General features: G+C 44.6%; 1 long non-coding RNA gene across 2 annotated transcripts in view; it reads left to right on the top strand.

The window, feature by feature from the left end:
* LOC147015019 (uncharacterized) overlaps positions 1–21,475 on the top strand; it is an 84,145-nt gene that overhangs the window by 23,518 nt on the left and 39,152 nt on the right. For both annotated transcript variants that reach the window (XR_015050096.1, XR_015050095.1), the window contains exon 3: positions 9,462–9,495. This is a non-coding gene — a long non-coding RNA (uncharacterized LOC147015019). The remainder of the gene's footprint in view (positions 1–9,461; positions 9,496–21,475) is intronic.

Raw genomic sequence — 21,475 nt, 5'->3', positions numbered from 1 at the left:
CCAGATTGGATAGAGCGTGTGAGGGGAAGATTGGCCGCTTCTGTGCGGGAGCTTGGGCCCAGGCAGCCTCCTGCCCCATGTGCTGAAGGTGAGAGTTTGTAAGTTCTGCTGGGTTTTAGAGTGACAATCGGGACAGTGGGTAATTGGTAACAAAGCGGGCACGAGTGGCTGTCCAATGGCTGGTGCGTGGATCAGGTGAGGAAAAGTGCTGTGTGAGTTGTTTTAAGTTAAAAAGTGAAATGTATGGTGCACACATTGTTTTTTTATTGGACATGGTGTGGTAACAGGGAAGGTCATGGTCGGTGAAGTGTTAGAAATGCAGGTGTCACATGTAAGGCCGATGGGGTGGGGGGAGTCATGTGGGTTTTGTGGCTGGGGATGATGTGCTTGTCCACAGGGATTGCTGAGGCTCACGGTGAGCGGGAATTGCGACCCCCTTCAAGGAGATTCACCCCTGGTGGCTAATGGTGACAGTGTCTGGAGGCAACTGGGAGAGGGTCTGGTTGGGCAACCAAAGCGGGTAGGACCTTGGCGACCCAGGAAGGCCAGAGGAGCCAGTGAGACCCCTTCCAGTGTGTTGTACGGGGTTAGAGCTGATGGCTACCAGGGGGGTGGGAATCAAAGGGAGCGGGGTGGAGAAACGTCCGGGTTGGACTAAAGCTTACCTTTGGGCATGGTTGCACCTGAGATGCCCCCATCATCTTGTGGTAACCCACCCCACGGCCATGACGGAATTCAGCCTGCATCATTAAAATGGGGACCATGACCTAGAAATGTGATGATGACCATGGTGTGAGTGTTGTGAAGATGTGTGAGTCCCACTCGATCCCGCACAACTTGACATGTGCAGCAAGGGCATGATGTCCGCATAATTTTGGGGCAAGCAAATTTGAAAATTGGCTCCCCAGGTAATGCTGGGTCTGTTAGCATCCACTGGGGGACGCGGTCAAGTGTAAATATCCAATGAATAGTGTCGTTAAGGCTTAGAGTAGGAATGTAAAGTATAAGTGTTGTGTTTTTTTGTGGAACCTTTTGTTTCCCCTCCCCAGATCACTGGAAGAGTGTTGGACAAGAGCGATGATCCAGAGGATGGAGTGCAACTTCGCTCAGTGCTCTCATGTGATAAAATAAAAAAATGAATGCTTGTTTAGGCCATAAGGGGGTAGTACATTAAGCAGGATAGGTAAGTTAGCTGCGGCTCGTTGCCCATTGCCCCTCCTACTTTATTTCGTTAAGTTAATTAGGTGTGAGTCAGTAAGTGTTAAGGCTGGTACAGTAGCGCCTATGATATACCTTGCAGGAGCTGTGATACCAGAGGAGGGGGCAGTGTTACGTCTGAGGGGGGGGGTATGCCTTCAAAGGGTAATTAGGATGTTTATTAGGTATGCCATGCTGTTCGAGTTTACCAGGATCTCGATGTAATAAGTAGCAATTCAGTGGTGATAAGTTGTCAAGTAAATGTCCATTTCTTCAAGGGGGAAATGATAATTGTCGCGTAATTAGTTAGGGAGACGGGTTAGGGTAAGTGTGTCTGCGTAAACCCCTTTTAGTATTCCCTGGAGGCTTGCCGTGATGTCACAGGACAGTGCTGCGGATGGCTCTGCCCCGTGATCACGATTGGCAGAAGGCGATGGCAGAGGGCCAATAAAACGGCTCGATTGGAAGTGACGAGGACTCGAGGATAAAAAAGGTTCTGTTCGGGGGAAAAGGGGTGGAAGAAGAAGATCGATAAAGAGAAAGTGTTTTGTTGGAGGCTGTTGTGCTTGGAGCGTGCTCGATTGTTGTGCTGGTTCGTTCCTGGATTGATCATGTCTCGTGGCCTTGCTGTGCCTCATACCTCACCTCGGTTGGCTCTGGGGTTCTGCTGGCTCGGAGTACGGGGTCGAACGGCGGGCGGACCTGCCTCCCTCTCCTGCTCGCAACTTGGCGCCAGAACTAGCTCCCTGGCGGCTGTGAGTGGACTTGGGCCGACATCAAGAGGTCGACAGCACCACGGTGTCTCCTGCACCAGACGAGCGCAACGCCAGCTCGTCCGACGCCAATCCAGGGACTGTTGCGTCTACACCACGGGCCAGCCTGACCACCAGGACCAGCTACGTTTTGTGTGTGTGTGTGTGTGTGTGTGTGTGTGTGTGTGTGTGTGTGTGTGTGTGTGTGTGTGTGTGTGTGTGTGTGTATGTGTACCTGGCGCCTTAGAGGGTGTGAGATTTCTATATCCATTGGAATTGTTTGTGTTTTCCCCACGCCCGAACCCACACCACCATCCCGTCGAATCGCCCCGGATCCCTCCTCTTGCCGAGTCTTATTATTATTTCTGTTGGAGAAATAAACATTATTAACTCAGTGAAAAGCGACTCATGCCACCTTCCTCGTCCCGTTTGCGGTAGAGCGATTAAAACCGCCATCTTTGGGTTATATAAAAAATAAACCGCCTCCATCGTTTCGGCTCATTCTACGTGAGCGGGACTGTTCAAGTCCCGTGGACGTCACAATATAATGACGGAAATAAATTTTCGTCTCAGATCAATGAACATCAATGGATGTAAAGGCCCAGTCACACCTTGACGTTTTAGCCAGCAATGGCAATGCATCAAATGTATGTAAAACGCTGGCTTACGTTGAACTTTTGATGTTTTCTTTAAAGATTCGGACGTATTCATAACGACTTGGTCGTATGCATAACATATTAGTAACGGACACAGAACATTTTGTTGTCTTATAGATAACTTATACCAACGAATGCTTAGCCTGTTGTCGGCGTTCACAACCTATGCCCAACGATAGTCTAACTTATGCATAGCGCGCTGCACATATCACCGACGATCATGTGGCGTAGCCTATTAAAAGGCTGCCGCACAACGATTCAAATCATAACCGCCGGAGAAATGGAAGTGTCAACATCGCAGTCACACCTTGGCGATCTTGCCAGCGTATGCCAACCTCTGAAAAATGCGTCTAAAACGCTGGCGCACGTCGAATACGGTATGGGTAAGTTTGGAATACGTGAATAGAACACTAAAGTACGCTATCATATGTCGTAGTAAGTGGAGTACGTCTTGTAATTGTAAACGTGTTAAAAATTTTACGATGTACTTGCCGTATGCCTCACACGTTCCGCATGCGATGGGAATAAGTTGTACGCACGATATGCGAACGTTGGCACACGTCGACAAAAGTTACTTGTAAGCTACTTATAAGTCGAAACACGTCGAGCTAATGTCTTGCGCACCCGAAAGTTATTTCTAACTTATGAGTAACGTGGTTTGAACCAATTCCTTACGTATTTCCAACGCACATTGACGTATGTAGACGTATTTGATTGATGTCTTCTGGACGACCAAAGAACTAAATGAACGTGTTTCTAACTTACAACTACCATATAATGGTGTATTGGCAGCGTTTAGGGGAATTGGTATATAAAAATGGGGTTCACACAGGAGGAACCAGTGTTCCAGACTCCATGGTTTTTTTTTTTTGGTTTTTTTTTTACTTCGGTATGACGGTGATGTTGACACTTCGATTTCTAGTGCGGTTATTATTTAAATCGTTGAGCGGCAGCTTATTAATTATATTATATTATAACCGCACTAGAAATCGAAGTGTCAACATCACCGTCATACCGAAGAAAGAAAACCCCCAAAAAAACCAGGGAGTCTGGAACACTGACGCTAAACATTACCTCGACGTGTTTCGACTTATGAGTAACTTACAAGTAACGTGTGTCAATGATCGTATAACGTACCTAAAACTTATGGCCAGCGTAGCGGAACTTGTGAGTCATCCGCTGGCATAAGTCGTAAAATTTCAAGCATGCTAAAATTTGAGGACAACCGCAAAATGCAACGATGAAAGCCAGCGTACTACGATGTCTGGCAGTGTTTTTCAGCGTGCTCTCATGGTTTCCAAAACTTATCCATAACGTATTGGACGTGCGCCAGCGTTTTAGACAACTTTTTTCAAAAATCGGCATAAGCTGGCTGAAACTTCAAGGTGTGACCGGGCTTTAAGGATGCGTTCCTGGTGCATCAGGTATTGTCCCTCTGTTTGAGGGAGAAAGTTGGAGTAGCTTTTCTTCAAGCGACCCACACAACTCAAGAGATCGTTTTCCAATGGAGAAGTCAATGGCAAAGATCGGTGTATTTCTGTCGCTGAATGGATACATCCTGTGGTGTGGCTATCCTCTTCTCATCATCTTTTTAAGTCTGATACACTTGTGATAAATGAGGTCAGTTTAGGCCGTTTGTTACATGTGAAAATATGGTTTGAAGATGTTATTAACCTCATGAATGTTTATGTGCCATGTCTGGAGCTGTAAGAGTGAGTTTCTTTGACCACATGTGGATACATATGCTCACCTTGTCTGACGAAGAATGTGTAATTATTGGAGGGGCTCAATCTTGTGAGTTCTACAACAAAGAATGTGAATTGATTGGACTTGATTACTTTCGTGTAGCCAAAGAGGCATGTGATAGAGGCCGAATGCCACGGTCTTGGCATCTTGCAACTTTGGCTTTGATTCCTAAGGAGGGATACTTGAGAGACATGAGAAATGACTGTCTTGTGTCTCTGTTATGTGGGGACTACAAAATAATGGCAAAAATATTGTCAAATCATCTTGGACCTATGTTGCCAAAATTAGTGTTCCCTGACCAGCCATATGCTGTCCGTGGCAGAAGATGAGAGCAATATGTCACTACGTATCTCTGGTTCGTGACTTGATACACTGCGCGGACAAGATTAAAACTTAAATTGGCTTCCTTTCTCTGGATCTGGAGAAAGCATTTGACCTCGTGAACCATGACTACCTCTTTGAGACCTTGTTATCCTTCGGGTTAGGGAGTAGATATGTAGGCATTCTTCAGGCACTGTACGTGCTGCCATACAGTAATATTCCCTTCGTTCTTTCTGCTTATGCAGCTGATGTTCTAATGTTTGTAGGAAGTGCAAGATACATGCAAACATTTTATGACTGTCAACAAATCGACTCGGCAGCATCATCTGTTAAGATTAATTGGCGGAAGAGTGCTGGACTCCTGGTTGGACCCATGCAGGATGAAGAACTCCTTATGCTGTTTCAGCAATTGACATTGAGTCCCACTAATCCGAAATATTTGGGGGTCTATTTGTCCATCTCTCGTAAATGCTCATCAATCTCCAACTGGTGCACTTTGGAGGAAAAAAAACATACAGATGAAGCTGAGAGACTGGAGTGGACTTGTCAAGGATCCTGTCTTTGCATGGGAGAGTGCTATTTCTGAAGCAATTTGTCCTTCCAAAGCTGTTGTTCAAGCTTTTTTGCATCAGTATTCCAGATGAAGTGGACAGGGTTTTCTCTGCTTTCATAGCCACTTTTACGCCTTCAGGCTACAGACCATTCAGCGATACCTTTATGCTAACCCACTGGTGCATGCTGCTGGCATCATACTTTTTAAGTAAAGTGCTCGATTCTTGGATAGAAAAGGCAAATATTCAGTATCGCCTCCCAAAACCTTGCCAGTGACCCATTGCCTTCTTTCCAGCAGGAAATGTTGAAAGCCTAGTGTGCAATTGATATGACCAGAGAAAATGGTCCTCATCCAGGAAAAGACCTGCTGGAAGAACCGCTTTTCTTGAACCCACTTCTACATGCCCCAATGTTGGCTTGCCTCACTATAAAGGGGTAAACTCTGGGGAAAGGGTCTATCCACAGTGGGAGATCTCCTAAAGCATGGGAAGAATGGTGTTCCCTCACCTGAGGAATTCGCAGCAAAGATAATCCTGCAGACAATCGAAGTTCCCTTTAGGATACTCCAAGAGGTTAAAAACTCATTGCCTCCTGATTGTCTGGTTTATCTGGAGAACTTTTGTGAAGGTGAGGAAGCGATGCAGATTCACCCCCCCCCCCCCTATTTCTGTGGCTTTTATGATGAAACCACACAGTCACGATCTCTTCCAAGCACCACCTGCACATAATATGAGTAAGGTCCCTGGCACAGCTGAGGTGTTCTTCGGTGAATCAACAAGGAAAAATATATGCACAAATAATCCACTCACTCCATTTTGTTGAGCTTGCAAATCAGATGGATGCTCTCTGGCGTGAGGTTCTTCTGCCGCCAATGCCTATCCATCCAAGTTGGGAATCTCTTTATCTCCACCCAACATTAAGGAGAGGACAGTGAGGGACCTAAGTTGAATATTGCTTCATGGGGTACCAAGTACTGGTGGTCTGCTGCAACACTTCACAAATTTTCCCCTTGGATGTTGTTTCTGTGGGCAAGCAGAAACAATCTTTCACATATACCTGCAGTGCCTGCATATTCAACCAATTTTTCTGCTGGATGAAAACCTGCTCTTATGCTTTTGGCTTCGTTTTTCACCAACACACTTCATTTCCGGTCACCCTGTAAAGAAAGAGAGTTGATCACGGGATCTACTGGTTAACTTTATTTTGGCATCTGCAAAACTTGCAATATATAAAACTAGAAAGGCGAAGATTGAAAGCAAAGTATTACAGTGTAGTTTTGCATGCTTGAGAACTTGATTATGTTCATGAATCACTTCGGAGTTGAAGGTGGCGTAATATTCCAGAACCATCAGGAGTTTTGAAGAAATTTGGACAATAAATAACGCACTTTGGCGAATTTACCCACAAGGCTCTTTACTTTTACTTCTCCACAAGGCTCTTTACTTTTACTTGTCAGAGTATTGTCATGATTGTCTTTTTTTACAACTTCATTGTAAATACTTTTTGTAAACACTTCAAAAAAAGCAAAACAAACAAAAAAAACCCTGTTTTTAGTCTCCCTCACTCCTCTGTCTTGGTCATGCTTTTTTAGATCCTCGTGGAGGATCTCTAAGTCTTACTCACGTTGTTGTTCTTGTGGACTTTTTTGTTTCACAGCCTACAGTTTTCATCGAAACTTCCTGAAACTTGGCGTATATATGTAAAAATACCCTGCGCAGACAGTAACCATCTCCGATTTTGAAAATTCTTCCTAGAAAAAAAGTTATGACGTCAAAATATCTCCGCTAATGGAAATCGCTGAAAAAATAATCTCCGAAACTAGGCAAACTTTTTGAATTTTGTTTGCGGGAATCGAACAGGACATTAGCAGAGATGAATCACCGCACATATGATACATCACGATAATGTCATATCAATTTTTATGACGTCATTCCTATTTTTTGTTTCTTGTTTCACAGTTTTCATCGAAACTTCCTGAAACTTGGCATATATATGTAAAAATACCCTGCACAGACAGTAACCATCTCCGATTTTGAAAATTCCTCCCAGAAAAAAAGTTATGATGTCAAAATATCCCCGCTAATGGCAATCACCTAAAAAATTATCTCAAACTAGGCAAGCTTTTTGAATTCTGTTTGTGGGAATCGAACAGGGCATTAGCAGAGATGAATTGCCACACATATGATACATCACTATGACGTCATATCAATTTTTATGATGTCATTTTTCTTTTTTTAACATTTTTTGTTTCACAACCCAGAGTTTTCATCGGATATTCGTGAAACTTGCCATGTATATGCAGAAAGCCCACGCACAGGCACTAACCATCTCCGGTTTTGGAAATTCTTCCTAGAAAAAAAGTTGACGTCATAATATTGCCGCTAATGGAAATCGCCTATATCATTATCTCCGAAACTGGGTAAGCTGTTTGAATTTTGTTTGCGGGAATCAAGCCAGGCATTAGCACAGATAATTTATCGCAAACCTGATACATCACAATGACGTCATATTCGTTTTTATGACGTCATCATTAAGAGGACGAGGATCTTAGCTCATTCGAGCTTGTTCTTTATAATGCCCTAACTTGTCTACTGCATTTCTCACCATGGACTTGCAGAGATGAGGAAGCCGAGCAACATTAAACAGGAAACTTATGTCTGCATGAGCGCAAGCCTCTAAGACCTGTCCAATAAAACTACTACTACTACTACTACTACTACTACTACTACTACTACTACTAATCATTTTATGACCATTTTTTCCATATTAAGGGGTTTGTCCGACTCGATTTATCAAACCATGCTTGGAAAATGGTTCAGACATCCAACTTGTCCTTTTTGATAAAAACTCAAAATTGTCATTGGTGCTGAAACTTTTATCATCATCATCATCATGGAATAAAACAAATTTGTATAATAGAGCAAGTGAATATGATTATGTATGTATGTATGTATGTAAGTATATCTTAAAAAGAAAACCACAAAGCTTTTCGTTGTGCGTTTTCGTTTTAGTTTTCGTTTTGTTGTTCACAAAGCTTCAGGTGAAATTCGCACAGAATGGGTGAGTAATGATGAACAGTCTAATAGACACCTATCAACAAAGTCAATTCTGATTGGACGTTCTCTACTGATGCGTCATCACCTCCCAATGGTCCAGGTGGGAGGAGCCTATTCAGTGTTCATCTCTTCAATTGGAGGTTGCAGAGTCTGAGACGGAGCCACTAAGACTGTTGTAGAATCTTCTTCATAACCATCCGTGATCATGAGACGAGTTTGTGTTCCTCTTCTTCTTTGCACAAAGAAGCAGAGTGAGTGGACAAACTCTTTTTGCCAACATAACATGGGGTCTATGGAATAGATAAATGTCACTTCTAGTCTTCATACAACACATCTCCGAATCCCCTCCCCCTTACTTCAAATCCTCGAACCCCCTCCCAACACAATGTCCTCAACTCCCTCCCTCCCACCCCTTCAAAAGCCTCAAACCCCTCGATCCCCACTCTGTCCCCTCTCTGCCTGCCCTCCCCCAAGCCAACTCTGTTACCCCCTCCTTTTTTCTTCAAGTCCTCAACTACCCCAAACACCAAGTACTCCATCCTCCCTCCTTCTCAACGTCTCATTCTCCCTTTTCCAACTCCATGCACCCTAACCCTCAACTCTCCTTCCTCCCCTCCCCATTTCTTCCTGTTCTTAACAACTTTGCACAAATAATACACAGGGAACTTTGGCGCATGAGAAGGCCATTCTGCCGATCAGGCCTGCGTTGTTCTTATTCCCGTTTGTTCAGAACAAATATTAAAAGTAAATAAATATGCAACGTTAAATTCATAATCACTTTTCCCTTTCTTCCCTTATTCTCACTATAATTCACGGACTGGTGTTTGTATGTTTGCTTGTCTTGCTGGTACTTCAATTGTGGGCCAATTCCATCGAGAATTGCTACATAAGATCAGCATGACCCTAACAAATGTATCGGGGTGTTTTTCTTTTTTTAACTTTGCTGGTGGTCTTGAGGGGGGAGGGGGAGGGGGAAGGATGCAAATTCTCCATGTAAATGTGTATCGTGTTGCGCCACCTCCAGGTGGGGGAGGGGCATTACAAGTCTCCACCATTTACAGTGCAGTATTCCTGTCCCCATGGTTTCCAGTGCAGTGAAGTGTTTTGAATTGTAAGCAGTAGGTATGTTTTTGCTTCATGCACATAACTTCATGGGTTATTTATTTCTTTTGCCTTCACAGAGCTGGCAGTTGCCTATACACCACCCAAATAAAGGTATGCGTCAGAAGAATATCTTGCATGCTGTGTTTGCTTATTCACATGCTTGGAACAATATCACCCATAGGGTGGGTATTGTGCTAGTTTGAGCAATAATCTTGCAACACTAACATCTATATATAGTGGAGCTAGTGTATGTATGTACAGCCACTGACGGCACCTTTTATGACTTATAACTTGAGTTTATCCGTGTTGTTTCTGTTCCTGGTACAGCATAATAAAGTAAAATTGCATACATGTTGGTGGTCCTCAGGGTCAGGTGGTGGACAAAAAAACGTTACCCCCCACTCACCCCCTGCGAGGGGCCTGGAGGAGCAGGAGATGGCTTACAATTTTCGCCTGTACATGTGCCACAGTGCAAGTGGTTTACTGCCCTCTGCTGGAGATGGGGGATTATTAGTCACGGCACAAAAAAAAACATGATATAATAATAAAAAACTTACAGAACAAGTTCGAGTTTTTCAGGGCGTTTCTTCAATTTTTCACAGAGTTATGCCCTTTTTAAACTTAGAAATATCACATATTATACATGGGTCAGTGCTTTACACCCATTGGCTCGACAACTAGCCTGACTCTACCCCCCAATGAAATCATGTGCCGCCATTGCATCAATCGGCAGGCCTTAGGCCTGGGTCTTAGTCCCTGGCCCAGTGCAGTTGGAATGATCCCAGGAATATAACCACGATGTTTTATATATGCACATAAGCCGTACGCATGTTTTTGCTTCATATATGTACATCGGGTTATTTTTACGATGAAATATGCAAAGCCTACAGAAAAGAACGAAACACGGTGGGTTAGAGAGGTTATTCTCTTTCTTTTTGGTTACAGTATCTGTTCGAGCGTGTGTTATAGCAAACTAATTTTTATCTCCCTTTTGTTATCCAAGTTGTCCTTATTGGTTTCTCGTCGACAAAAGATATCAGGAAATGAAAATTGCTTTTCCTTTTGTTTTGCCGAATAGGCCCAAACACAGTGGTATAGGGTTTCTCATTCTTCATTGGGACCTGAAGGGACATGTATTGCAAAGCAATTCTCGCTCTTGTTTAATCTTAACGCTGTCTACACATACTGGTCTTAACTGATTTGCAACTTTTTATCTAAGTGCAGTATTTTTTATTGGTAGATTTTGTTTGTTTTTGTTAAATAATGCACAGTAGTGGTTAATTATTATTAGTACTGGAAGATAACCCGCACAAAGCGCGGCATAACACGGATGTGACGCTGTAGTATATCGTGAAATGAGTGCCTGTTATCGAAAATAGCAGAGCATACTTACTAATGTTAACCCAGTCCACTGTAAACGATGTTATCCGTGTAGTAGAAGCCATCGTTGGGTTGACTCAGTTGTGACAGTATTTTGATACACTCCATCGATTGCACACGCGATAACGCCACATACAACTGACCGTGTGAGAAGACGGGATTGGTCAGATGAATGACCATGGAAGTGAGAGTTTGTCCCTGGCTCTTGTTGATGGTCATCGCATACGCTGGTCATATTGGGAATTGGCGTCATCGGAGATCAAAAGGCAGTCCAGAGTCCGATGGGGTCAGAGTTATTCTGAGAATGAAGACGTATTTACCTATCTTTTTGCCGGTCATGATCTCTGCCTCGATCTGTCGGCTTCCAAGGCTGATTATGCTCAGTCTCGTTCCGTTCAGTCATCCATTACGCGGGTCCAAATTTCTGAGCGGTATTATTGGTGTGGACATTCGAAGACAGAGTTTATGTGGTGATAAGCCCGCTGGTGTTAATAAGTTTAAGAACTCCGTTGGACAGAGGTACGTCTGTCCTGGATCAGATACGCTGTCAGCAGTGAGATATGTCTGCGTTTCACCAGCCAGGAAGGTTTTTAAGGCTTTATCGTTGATCATGTCAACATCTTCGTTTGTCGGACACAGTATTGCTTTGCTTTAGTCGATTGTCGTCAAGTCGGGGAAAACAGACCTGATGAGCTTGATGACGCCACCAATAACGGGATCGATGCAGATTTCTGACGATAGGCGTATTGTACACTTCCCTACATCTGGATTTGTAGGTTTTCTGTCGTCTCCAATCAACAACAACAAAGTCTGAAAATCGTTGACGGATTGGTTTTGGTGAGACGGGCCCATCAGAGCTCACATGTTAATGGTGAGGTGAAATAATTGAACCTCCTGCCGGAGGAACGATCTCTTCAGGTTACTTTCGACAATGTCCGCCTCACATCCATGTCTGATGACTGGTAACACTTGTCTGAAATCACCATCCAATAGGACGATCAAGCCTCCGAATGACTTTTCCATCTCCAAAATGTCGCACAATGAGCGATGCAAGCATTTGAAGACCTGCTTGTGCATCGTTGGAGCTTCGTCCCAGATTAAGGCAGATGATCCTTTGATCAGTGTAGCCAATGCAGAGTTCTTTGGAATATTGCACATGCTGTGTGGCTGTATAGGTATAGGTGTTTTGAAATGAGAATGAGCAGTTCGACCTCCGTCCAACAACTCAGCCGCTCTCCCGGAAGATGCTACTGCGAGTGCGGTGATCTTCATGGAACGAACGCTGTGGAGGATGGTGTTGTAAAGAAACGTTTTTCCAGTGCCCCCAGGGCCATCGGCGAAGAACGCTGCCCCATTCTTCATTGTCGCATTTTCCATCACCGCTTCATATGCCACCCTTTGATCTTGATTGAGGAGTCTGCAGTTGTGATCCGCCTTGTTTTTTTTTACTTGAACAACAGTCAATCATGAGAAAAGAGGATGGATCATGTTGGGGAATGTCAGGGTAATCTTGCAATGATTTTCCATGGTAGCGCAGGAGTTCCTCGATGGCTCCGAGGGTCCTGTTGTTTAATTCATCGTCGGTCAATGTGATGCAAGCCCGGTTAGCATTGTTGAGTATGTCCTCGCTAAAACATTGTCTGAATTAGGAGAATATTTGTGCGGTTTGGCAGAGTAAGAGAATAGTGACTAAGAGAGTGCGCAGTTGAGTCGGAAAACCTGACACGGCGGCCTCTTCGAAGCAGTCATGCCATTCACGGTCGTCTTCCAAGAAACCTCGACCCAATGCTGTCGCTTTGAATGTGTCTGCAATGGTGTCGTCAGGGAGTCGCCATAGATCTTCGAATGATGTACATCCAGGTGAATGATGCAGTAGCAAATGAAGATAGAATCGTTCGCCTTCGGATGGACTGGCACTGTATAAGCATCCAATTGTGTTTCCCTGTTTCTAAGGCGACCATTTGCACATAGTGCTGTTCCACGTGAAGTGTTCTGGGAACTCGTATGGAACAGAACGGGCTTCGGGGTAGTCGTGGTTACAGATAAACCATGCGGTGAGGGTTGTTTCTTTGGCGTGGTCTAAAGCTACTGTAGCCTGTCCAGGAACATAGACGATTCTATTTTGGTTTGGAAGATGGATATCCAAACATTGACTAGATGGTGATCGTTCATGGAGGTCGTAGTGGAACAAACGCCAGCAGCCTTCGCATGCGTAAACGTACCTCGCGTTCACAAACCGGTTGATCTCGTTCACGTTGTTGATCGTCTTCACATACAGCGGCCATAATATGATCTTGTTCTTTTATAGACATATTTGTAGAGATACTTGACTGCCCTGACCGTCGAGCAGACTTCAGCATTGATGTGGGCGTTATACTTGGAGGACAGGTTTGGGTTATATGGAACGACCCAGCGGTTATCAACGTTCACTCTGTTTATTTTGTACCTGAGGTCCAGAATCCCTTCTTCTGTATAACGGGTAGCCATCGTGCGTGCTTCGCGTCGTTTCGCAGAATTGCTTGGGGAATTGTTTCGTATATTTGCCTTGTTCCATGCAAGGCGATCGAGGATTAGCCGTGCCGCATGGTCCGTGTATCATGTTCTGTACGATCACGTTATGCAATCAAGTCTGCGATGGGTCGAGAATTTCTGCCGTGACAAATTTGTCATAATGGCCCGGTGATCGAGGCTTACTTTCTTGGTGGAGAATCACCAAGGTGTGAAGGTGAGGCAGCCTTCGTTTCTGAAATTCCACTATACAGACGTACGTGAGAACCTTTCCGAATATTTGACCAACCACAATATCATGTAGGAAAGCCTTCTTCTTTTGATTGAAAACTCTGGCTATGATGTCTGGTCGAGCAGCGGCAACCTGATTAGGGAATAATGCATTCTTGATTTCTTCCCATTTGGGGTTGCACATAAATGTTAAGAAGAGGTCAGGTTTTGAGTATCGCCGAACAATAGCCATCGAATCCTGATACAGTTGATGCATATTTCGTGGGCTTCCGGTAAATGACGATGGAAGGACAACTCTGCGACCGATTGAGGCACCGTCAGTATCCCCAGCAGCGACTGCATCAGATAGTCTTTTAGATATCATCAGATAGTCTTCATCAGATTTGCTACAGCTCCGTCCACAATTGCTGTTGATTGTGGTAGACGTAGTTCAGGCGTCCTTATTCAACCTTTGCATATTGATCGACAATATATTGTTGTAATCTACCACTACGTAGTATTACATTAAAGTTACTTCTAACCATCTAGTGGTAAGCGTAAAACTCCATAGAACTGACGCATTTGCCATCTCGTTAATGGATAGTAAATGTCCAGCCCAGATCTCCATGTGGTAGTAGCAACACGTAATGAAGTGTCATAATTGGGGTGGGTCTCATTCATTCGGATAATGTTACGATTTTCCAGATCCAGGCTTGACTGCTTGTACAAAACGATGTCGTGGTGCGATGGAACATCAGCACTTCCCGGTAAGATAACTGCTACTTCTGCTGCCGTCGGTAGATTATAGCGCCATAAATCTGTCGTTGGATCCGCTCTCAAATCGAACTTCATGGAATCATTTTCTTCTCGTTCCAGTAATTAGGCGACTTGCTTATAATAGTCTGGGAGCCAACCTGTGTACGAGGCTGTTTTAGGGTTGGACCTTACAGCCTCTGCTATAAAATTTTACACCCCCAGGATGTTTAGATATATAAGCACTTACGAACGCATTACAGTCATGCAGTACTGCCTGAAGCTTTTGAAGCAAATCACGGTGCAGGTCACTGTTCCATGCTGTTCGATGAGCGATTTCTTTGGCAGGGTCGTAGATATAGATTTGCGAAAACTTCGGCGGTTTACCGTTCTCGGGGAAAAAAAAATGTCCGATTCTATGATAAACACTGCCATGGTTTCTGAACGTATATGGGCCCCTTGTAGGTAACACATCTTTCTGTACACCCAATGACGGGAATGCTAAACTCGAGTTGTATGCCCGAATGTTGGATCGAAAATCCCTTACTTCAGGTGTGCAGTCAGTGAAAAGGTGTTGCAAGAGGAGACGTGGTTCATTGATGTTGGGAAGAACAATTTTTCCTTGCTTACAGCAGGTGGAAAATTTAGCGTTCACCCCGAGGCAACCGGAATGCAGTTCAGCTTTCCACATGTACGTGCCACAGGAAGAGCACATAGTGTCCATCTTTCCAATGCTGTGTATAGGGGGAAATGGTCTCTCATTGTAGTCTTGCAATTCACCGAGAGCGTGTGGCGAGATATTCTTTTGATAGCTGCGCTTCCTATTTCATACTGCTGTTGCACGTGTGTCTGCATTTTTATGTTTTGGCATCTTGTGTCTTACAGAATGCTCACTACAGTCTGGAAGGACAGGAAGGAAATAAACAGGGCCTCGCTTTATGAACGTGGTTGGAAATGTCGGCACGCTATTGGCTGAGCAGTTGCACGCACTCCATCTCGCCATGCTATTCGTCCGGTGTTCGTATGGTGGGGGGTTATAGGCTGTTTCAAGTTGGGGACCCATCACAGCAATTTTGGACCCTTTTGTCATGGAACTCCGATAATGGATCCGTTCCAAAAGGGGACATTTGGAATCCGAAGCAATACTGGACATGTGTGCCAAAGCTCAGACTCATCCCTCTGTCACGTGTCTCGGAAACCGTGGCAGTTTGTTCATTTAATAGTATAGTTTTTTTTTTTTTGCGAAAAAATAACCATCGAGGAGCGATATCATTAGTGATGCCTGGTGTTGGTTTAATGCTTAGGGTGGTGGGCTTGGGATCCTCGGATCCTGAGTTCAAATCCCCCTTGGGTGTTCAATTAATACCAGGTGTGGTTGACTCTGCCTGTCATCCTTCCGAGGTCGGCAAAATGAGTACCAGCTTGCTGGTTTCCTGTGTCGGAGAGGCGACCCGTCCAGAATTGTGCCCAATAGCCAAGGAGACTGCTTAGGCAGCACCAACACTGCACAGAGTATGGTCCCAATGGATGGATGGATCATTCGTGGTTGATGAAGTGCTCAATCTAAGCACTGCACCTCGAGATGACAGCTCTCACAGGGACATTCAAGTTGTCGATTTACTTGGCGAATAATTGTAGCTGGTATGCTTCTGATGTAATTCGCTTATCTGGAATTTGAATTCGAGATCAGTTATCATCTTGCTCCGTCCATCAGTCTGCGAGTTTGACTTCTCTGGCCAAACCGCTTGGCCGATCCGGCTGAAATTTGGCAGCAAGATTCTGCTCCTGACTGGTAATGGGGATTACAAAGCTCAGTCCAGTCACGTGACTTTAAGTTGGTCAAAATGGCCGACTTAGTCAACTATTGGTAAAATCACATAAATACCTTCAAAAATCTTCATCTCCAGACCCACCAGTCAGAAAGCCACCACATTTTGGTTACAACATTAGGCCAGGGCCCACATAAGCTCTAAATCCAGTGGTCCTATTTTTTTTTCCAACTTCTGCAGTATGTGTGGGTTGTTTTGGGGCATTTTAGCTTTGAGCGATCCCCATAGGTAGTAGTCAGGATGAGACAGATCCAGGGAGTAAGGAAGCCATAGGTTTTCCGTCTATTGATAAATGAGTCAATCACCCAGGAAATACCATCTCAAACACTCCAAAGCACTATGAGACCTATGTGGTGATGCACCATCTTGCTGGATGATGACTGAATTCATAATGATGTCTTTCTTCCATTTCACTGCCGGAAGGAATTTTCTCTGCAGAATATCCATGTACCTATCTGTGTTAACTGTCACTGTTTGTCCATCTTTGTTCTCAAAGAAGAAAGGTCCTATTATACTGCTACATCCGAGAGCACACTAATCCATTCCTTTCACTGGAGAAACTGGTTGTTCCCTATGTTCATGCAGTTGGTGTTCTGCCCAAAATTGTATGCTTTGTTTGTTCAGGTAGCCACCGAGATGCAAGTGGGCCTCATCACGAAATAATGTTATGTACTGTAGAAAATCCTGATATTCTTTGATCCGCTGGGAAATGTCAGTACAAAATTAGAACCAGTCCTTTTATTTCTCTCATTCTGGTGCTGCAGTAACTATCTTGTATGGATGCAGTTTCAGATGTGCAAGAAGTTCCCACCAGCTTGGAACTGGATTTGGGTTGGTGGGTTGGGGAAGCATGAAGTTGAGGACTTTTGGTAGGGGGTGGGAGTTTGACTCCCAAAATAAATAAATAGATATTCTGTCACATTCTCGCATCCAACAGGTAGATAATCTCCTGCTACTATATTCTTCTCAACCACATTCAAGTTTGTCACCTGATGAGCCAATGACCCCATGAAATATGATCCTTAACACAATTAAGTTGCATGTTCCCACCATTTCCAATTGGTGAGATGAACATGAAAAACTACACTATCTGGCCAAAACATTTGAGAATTGAGTTGGGGAAAGGAAATTCTCTTGTGTTTAATATATGCAAATGAAGTGGGCATGCACAAGTGTTTGGGGAGTTGAAAAAATTAATTACACAAAACGAATTGGCTTTTGGTTTAATGGATCATATTATCCATTACGGTTCATCAAGCAGGTAACATCTGAGCCTTATAAATTATTTTACCCAACAGGATTAAGTAGAGGAAGCACATTTGAGTTGTCCAGTATGGATTTGATTCCCGACCTGACTACAAGTTGTCGGATTGTAGCGTTGCACGGGCAGGAAGCCTCATAAAGTGTGCTGTCCATTGTGGTGGATGATAAGCTCGTAGCAACTGAACTACCAGCATTGATTGCTTTGGAATTTTAAATATCTCAATGCCGAGTTTATAAACAAATCCTGCATGGTCCAATTTGCATTCACCATCGAAATAACAATGAGCATCTTCTTCTTCTTCTTCTTCTTTCGGCTCGCTCCCGTTAGGGGTCGCCACAGCGGATCAACCGTCTCCATTTCGCTCTATCCTCCACATCTACCATTGACACTCCAACCACCCGCATGTCCGCCCTCACCGTATCCATGAACCTCTTCTTTGGCCTTCCTCTTCTCCTCCTGCCTGGCGGCTCCATCTTCAACATCCTTCTCCCGATATACTCCGCTTCCCTCCTGTGCACATGTCCAAACCATCTCAATCTCGCCTCTCTCACTTTGTCTCCAAACCGTCCTACCTGCGCTGTCCCTCTAATATACTCATTCCTTATCCTGTCGCAGCATCTTTAACTCTGCCACCTCCAGCTCCGCTTCCTGTCTTTTTGTTAGTGCCACCGCCTCCAAACCATACAACATAGCTGGTCTCACTACCGTCTTATATACTTTCCGCTTCACTCTTGCAGCTACCCTTCTGCAACTCTTCTCCACCCACTCCATCCTGCCTGCACTCTCTTTTTCACTTCTCTCCCACACTCTCCGTTACTTTGGACAGTTCCTAGCATAAACCCATATTGCTGCTCACAGATCATCACCTCTCCTCTCAACCGAGCTTCCACTACTCTTTCCCACAACTTCATGGTGTGGCTTAACAACTTTATCCCTCTGTAATTTCCACAGCTCTGCACATCACCCTTATTCTTGAAAATCGGAACCAGTACACTTAATCTCCATTCCTCCGGCATCCTCTCACTTTCCAAGACTTTATTAAACAATCTGGTGAACAACCCCACTACCATCTCTCCCAAGCACTTCCATGCCTCCACTGGTATACCATCTGGGCCAACCGCCTTTCCACTTTTCATCCTCTTCATAGCAGTCCTCACTTCATCCTTACTGATCCACCCCACTTCCAGATTCACTATCTCCACCTCTTCCAACCTTCTCTCTCTCATTTTCTTCATTCATCAGCTCCTCAAAGTACTCCATCCACCTTCTCAACACACTCTCCTCGCTCGTCAGCACATTCCCATTTGCGTCCTTTATCACCCTAACCTGCAGCACATCCTTCCCAGCTCGGTCCCTCTGTCTTGCCAATCGGTATAAATCCTTTTCCCCTTCTTTTGTATCCAACTTCTCATACAGCTCGTCATATGCCTTTTCCTTGGCCTTTGCCACCTCTCTTTTTGCCTTTCGCCGCCACTCCTTGTACTCCTGCCTACTTTCTTCATCTCTCTGACTATCCCACTTCCTTTTCGCCAACCTCTTCTTCCTTATACTTTCCTGTACTTCCTCATTCCACCACCAAGTCTCCTTATCTTCCTTTCTCTGTCCAGATGTCACACCAAGTACCTTCCTAGCTATCTCCCTCACAACTTCTGCTGTCGTTGCCCAATCATCCCACCCATCTTTACCACCATCCAACGCCTGTCTCACCTCCTCCCTAAATTTCACGCAACAGTCTTCCTCCTCCAGCTTCCACCATCTGGTCTTTGGTTCAGCCCTCACTCTCTTCCTCAACCTCACCTCTAAAGTCATCCTACAGACCACCAATCGAGAGTGTCGAGCTACACTCTCCCCTGCCACCACCTTACAGTCACTAATCTCTTTCAGGTTGCATCTCCTGCTTAAGATGTAATCCACCTGTGTGCACTTTCCTCCACTCTTGTATGTCACCCTGTGTTCCTCCTTCTTCTTGAAATACGTATTTACCACTGCCATTTCCATTCCTTTTGCAAACTCTACCACCAATTGCCCTTCCACATTTCTCTTGTTGAGACCGTACCTACCCATCACCTCCTCATCCTCTTTTTTCCCTTCCCCAACATTCCCATTGAAATCTGCTCTAATCACCACTCTTTCATCCTTGGATACACTCTCCACCACTTCATCGAACTCACTCCAGAAATCTTCTTTATACTCCATCTCACACCCCATATGTGGGGCATATGCACTGATGACATTCATCATCACCCCTTCAATTTCCAACTTCACACTCATCACTCGGTCAGACACTCTCCTCACCTCCAATACCCTCTTGACATGATCTTCCTTCAGGATTATCCCGACACCATTTCTCCTCCCATCCACACCATGGTAGAACAGTTTGAAACCACCTCCAATGCTCCTAGCCTTACTCCCCATCCACTTGGTCTCTTGTACACACATTATGTCCACCTTTCTTCTCTCCATCATATCAGCCAACTCTCGCCCTTTGCCAGTCATCGTCCCAACATTCAGAGTTCCAACTCTCACCTCCACACTTCTACCCTTCCCCCTCTCCCACTGCCTCCGGACTCGCCTTCCCCGTCTCCTTCTCCTCCTTCGCCCAGCAGTAGCACAATTTCCACTGGTACCCTACTGACCACTGGTACCGGTGGCGGTCGTTGGTAACCCGGGCCTCGACCAATCCGGTATGGAAATTCGTTTTGTTGTCCGCATAATGATTTGGCATAGGTTTTTACGCCGGATGCCCTTCCTGACGCAACCCTGGTCGCCTCTTACGACACACAGGGATATAAATAACAATGAGCATATCGTACAAAATTCACCGATTCCGTGTTTTTCGGTTGTTCTATATCTGAACGTTATGGAATGGAAAACGGCTTGGCCGATCTCCACCTAATTTTGCATATGTGTTGGGGGTACTCAAGGTCAGGTCGTGGGAATAAAATAACCCCGCTCCCCCTCCTCATGATGTTGGGGTGACGACTTGCAATTTTCACCTGTGCACACATGGTTTACTGAGCCCTGCCAGAGGGAGGGGCTACCACTATTCATGGGCGCAATTAATTTACTCCACCTCTCTCCAAAACCCCTCCCTTTCTGTTGGGGTCAGTATGACCTAATTTGGACCTTATCACTTTATTATATTATGAGCAAGGACCCGCGGAATATCTGCACAATGTAAAGTGCGACTTCAAGTCCTCAAATCTCTCTCCCACGTCACAAACCCCGTCATCAATCCCCCATCCCACGTCACAAACCCCAACTCCTCAAACTCCCCCTCCCAACCCAAAGCTTCAATCCCTCCCCACTCCAAGCCTTTCAATGCAATCCCCACCATAACTCCTCAACCACCACTCCCAGAAAGTACTCAACCAACCTCCCCCCCCCATCAGTCTCAACCTGGCACTTCCAACTCTGTCCCATCTATGCTCTCCCCTCTTCCAAAACCCAACTCTCTTTTCTCCCCCCCCCCACCTCTCCTTCCGCTCATCAGTGTGAAGGGGCATTCTTAATTGGATTGTTTTAAGTTATCCTACTTGGAACCTCCTTATCATTATTCATCAATAAATGACTATCTCCGCAATCTGGTGTATTTTGTGTCACTGACAGTGAATTATAGTGTTTTTACCATATTTGGGAAAAGTAAATAAATAAAATAAAACTCGCTTTCAATTCCTGCCAAACCGCTTATGTTTATTTTCTTCACATAATATGTGAATTGCATGTCCCTGCACATGTGAAATATAATATATTTATCAATCCTGGACTTTCAGATGCACACTATTCAACCTTGGAAACTCAGACAAAAAAACTAAAAGTTTTTCATGAAGGACTTCACTATTTTCTTTCCTCAGCATTATGAAAATGTACCTTCATTGGGCGGTGTGTAATAGACCAACTGCCTCGATGGCTCCAGAACAAAACATGCATGGCCTCATTTCCCCTGCATGAGTTGTTCTCAAAATGTACCTTTATTTCCTCAAAACATACATTTATTTCATGACGAGCAAATACCACCCGTCGCTTTGCTGAATTTATTTTTAAAATTAGCATTTTCCTCCTTGTATATCTTGTTTTGATAAATTTGTATGGTGTTCACGTAGGCATGAAGGGGCTGAATGGCCTCCACCTGTGTTAGATGTCCTTG

This window comes from Eptatretus burgeri, chromosome 12, assembly GCF_056783735.1.
Source record: "Eptatretus burgeri isolate ZD-2024b chromosome 12, Ebu_testis_v1, whole genome shotgun sequence".
NCBI lineage: Eukaryota > Metazoa > Chordata > Myxini > Myxiniformes > Myxinidae > Eptatretus > Eptatretus burgeri.
The sequence above is the reverse complement of the archived record's forward strand: the minus strand, read 5'-3'. Positions and strand labels throughout refer to the sequence as shown.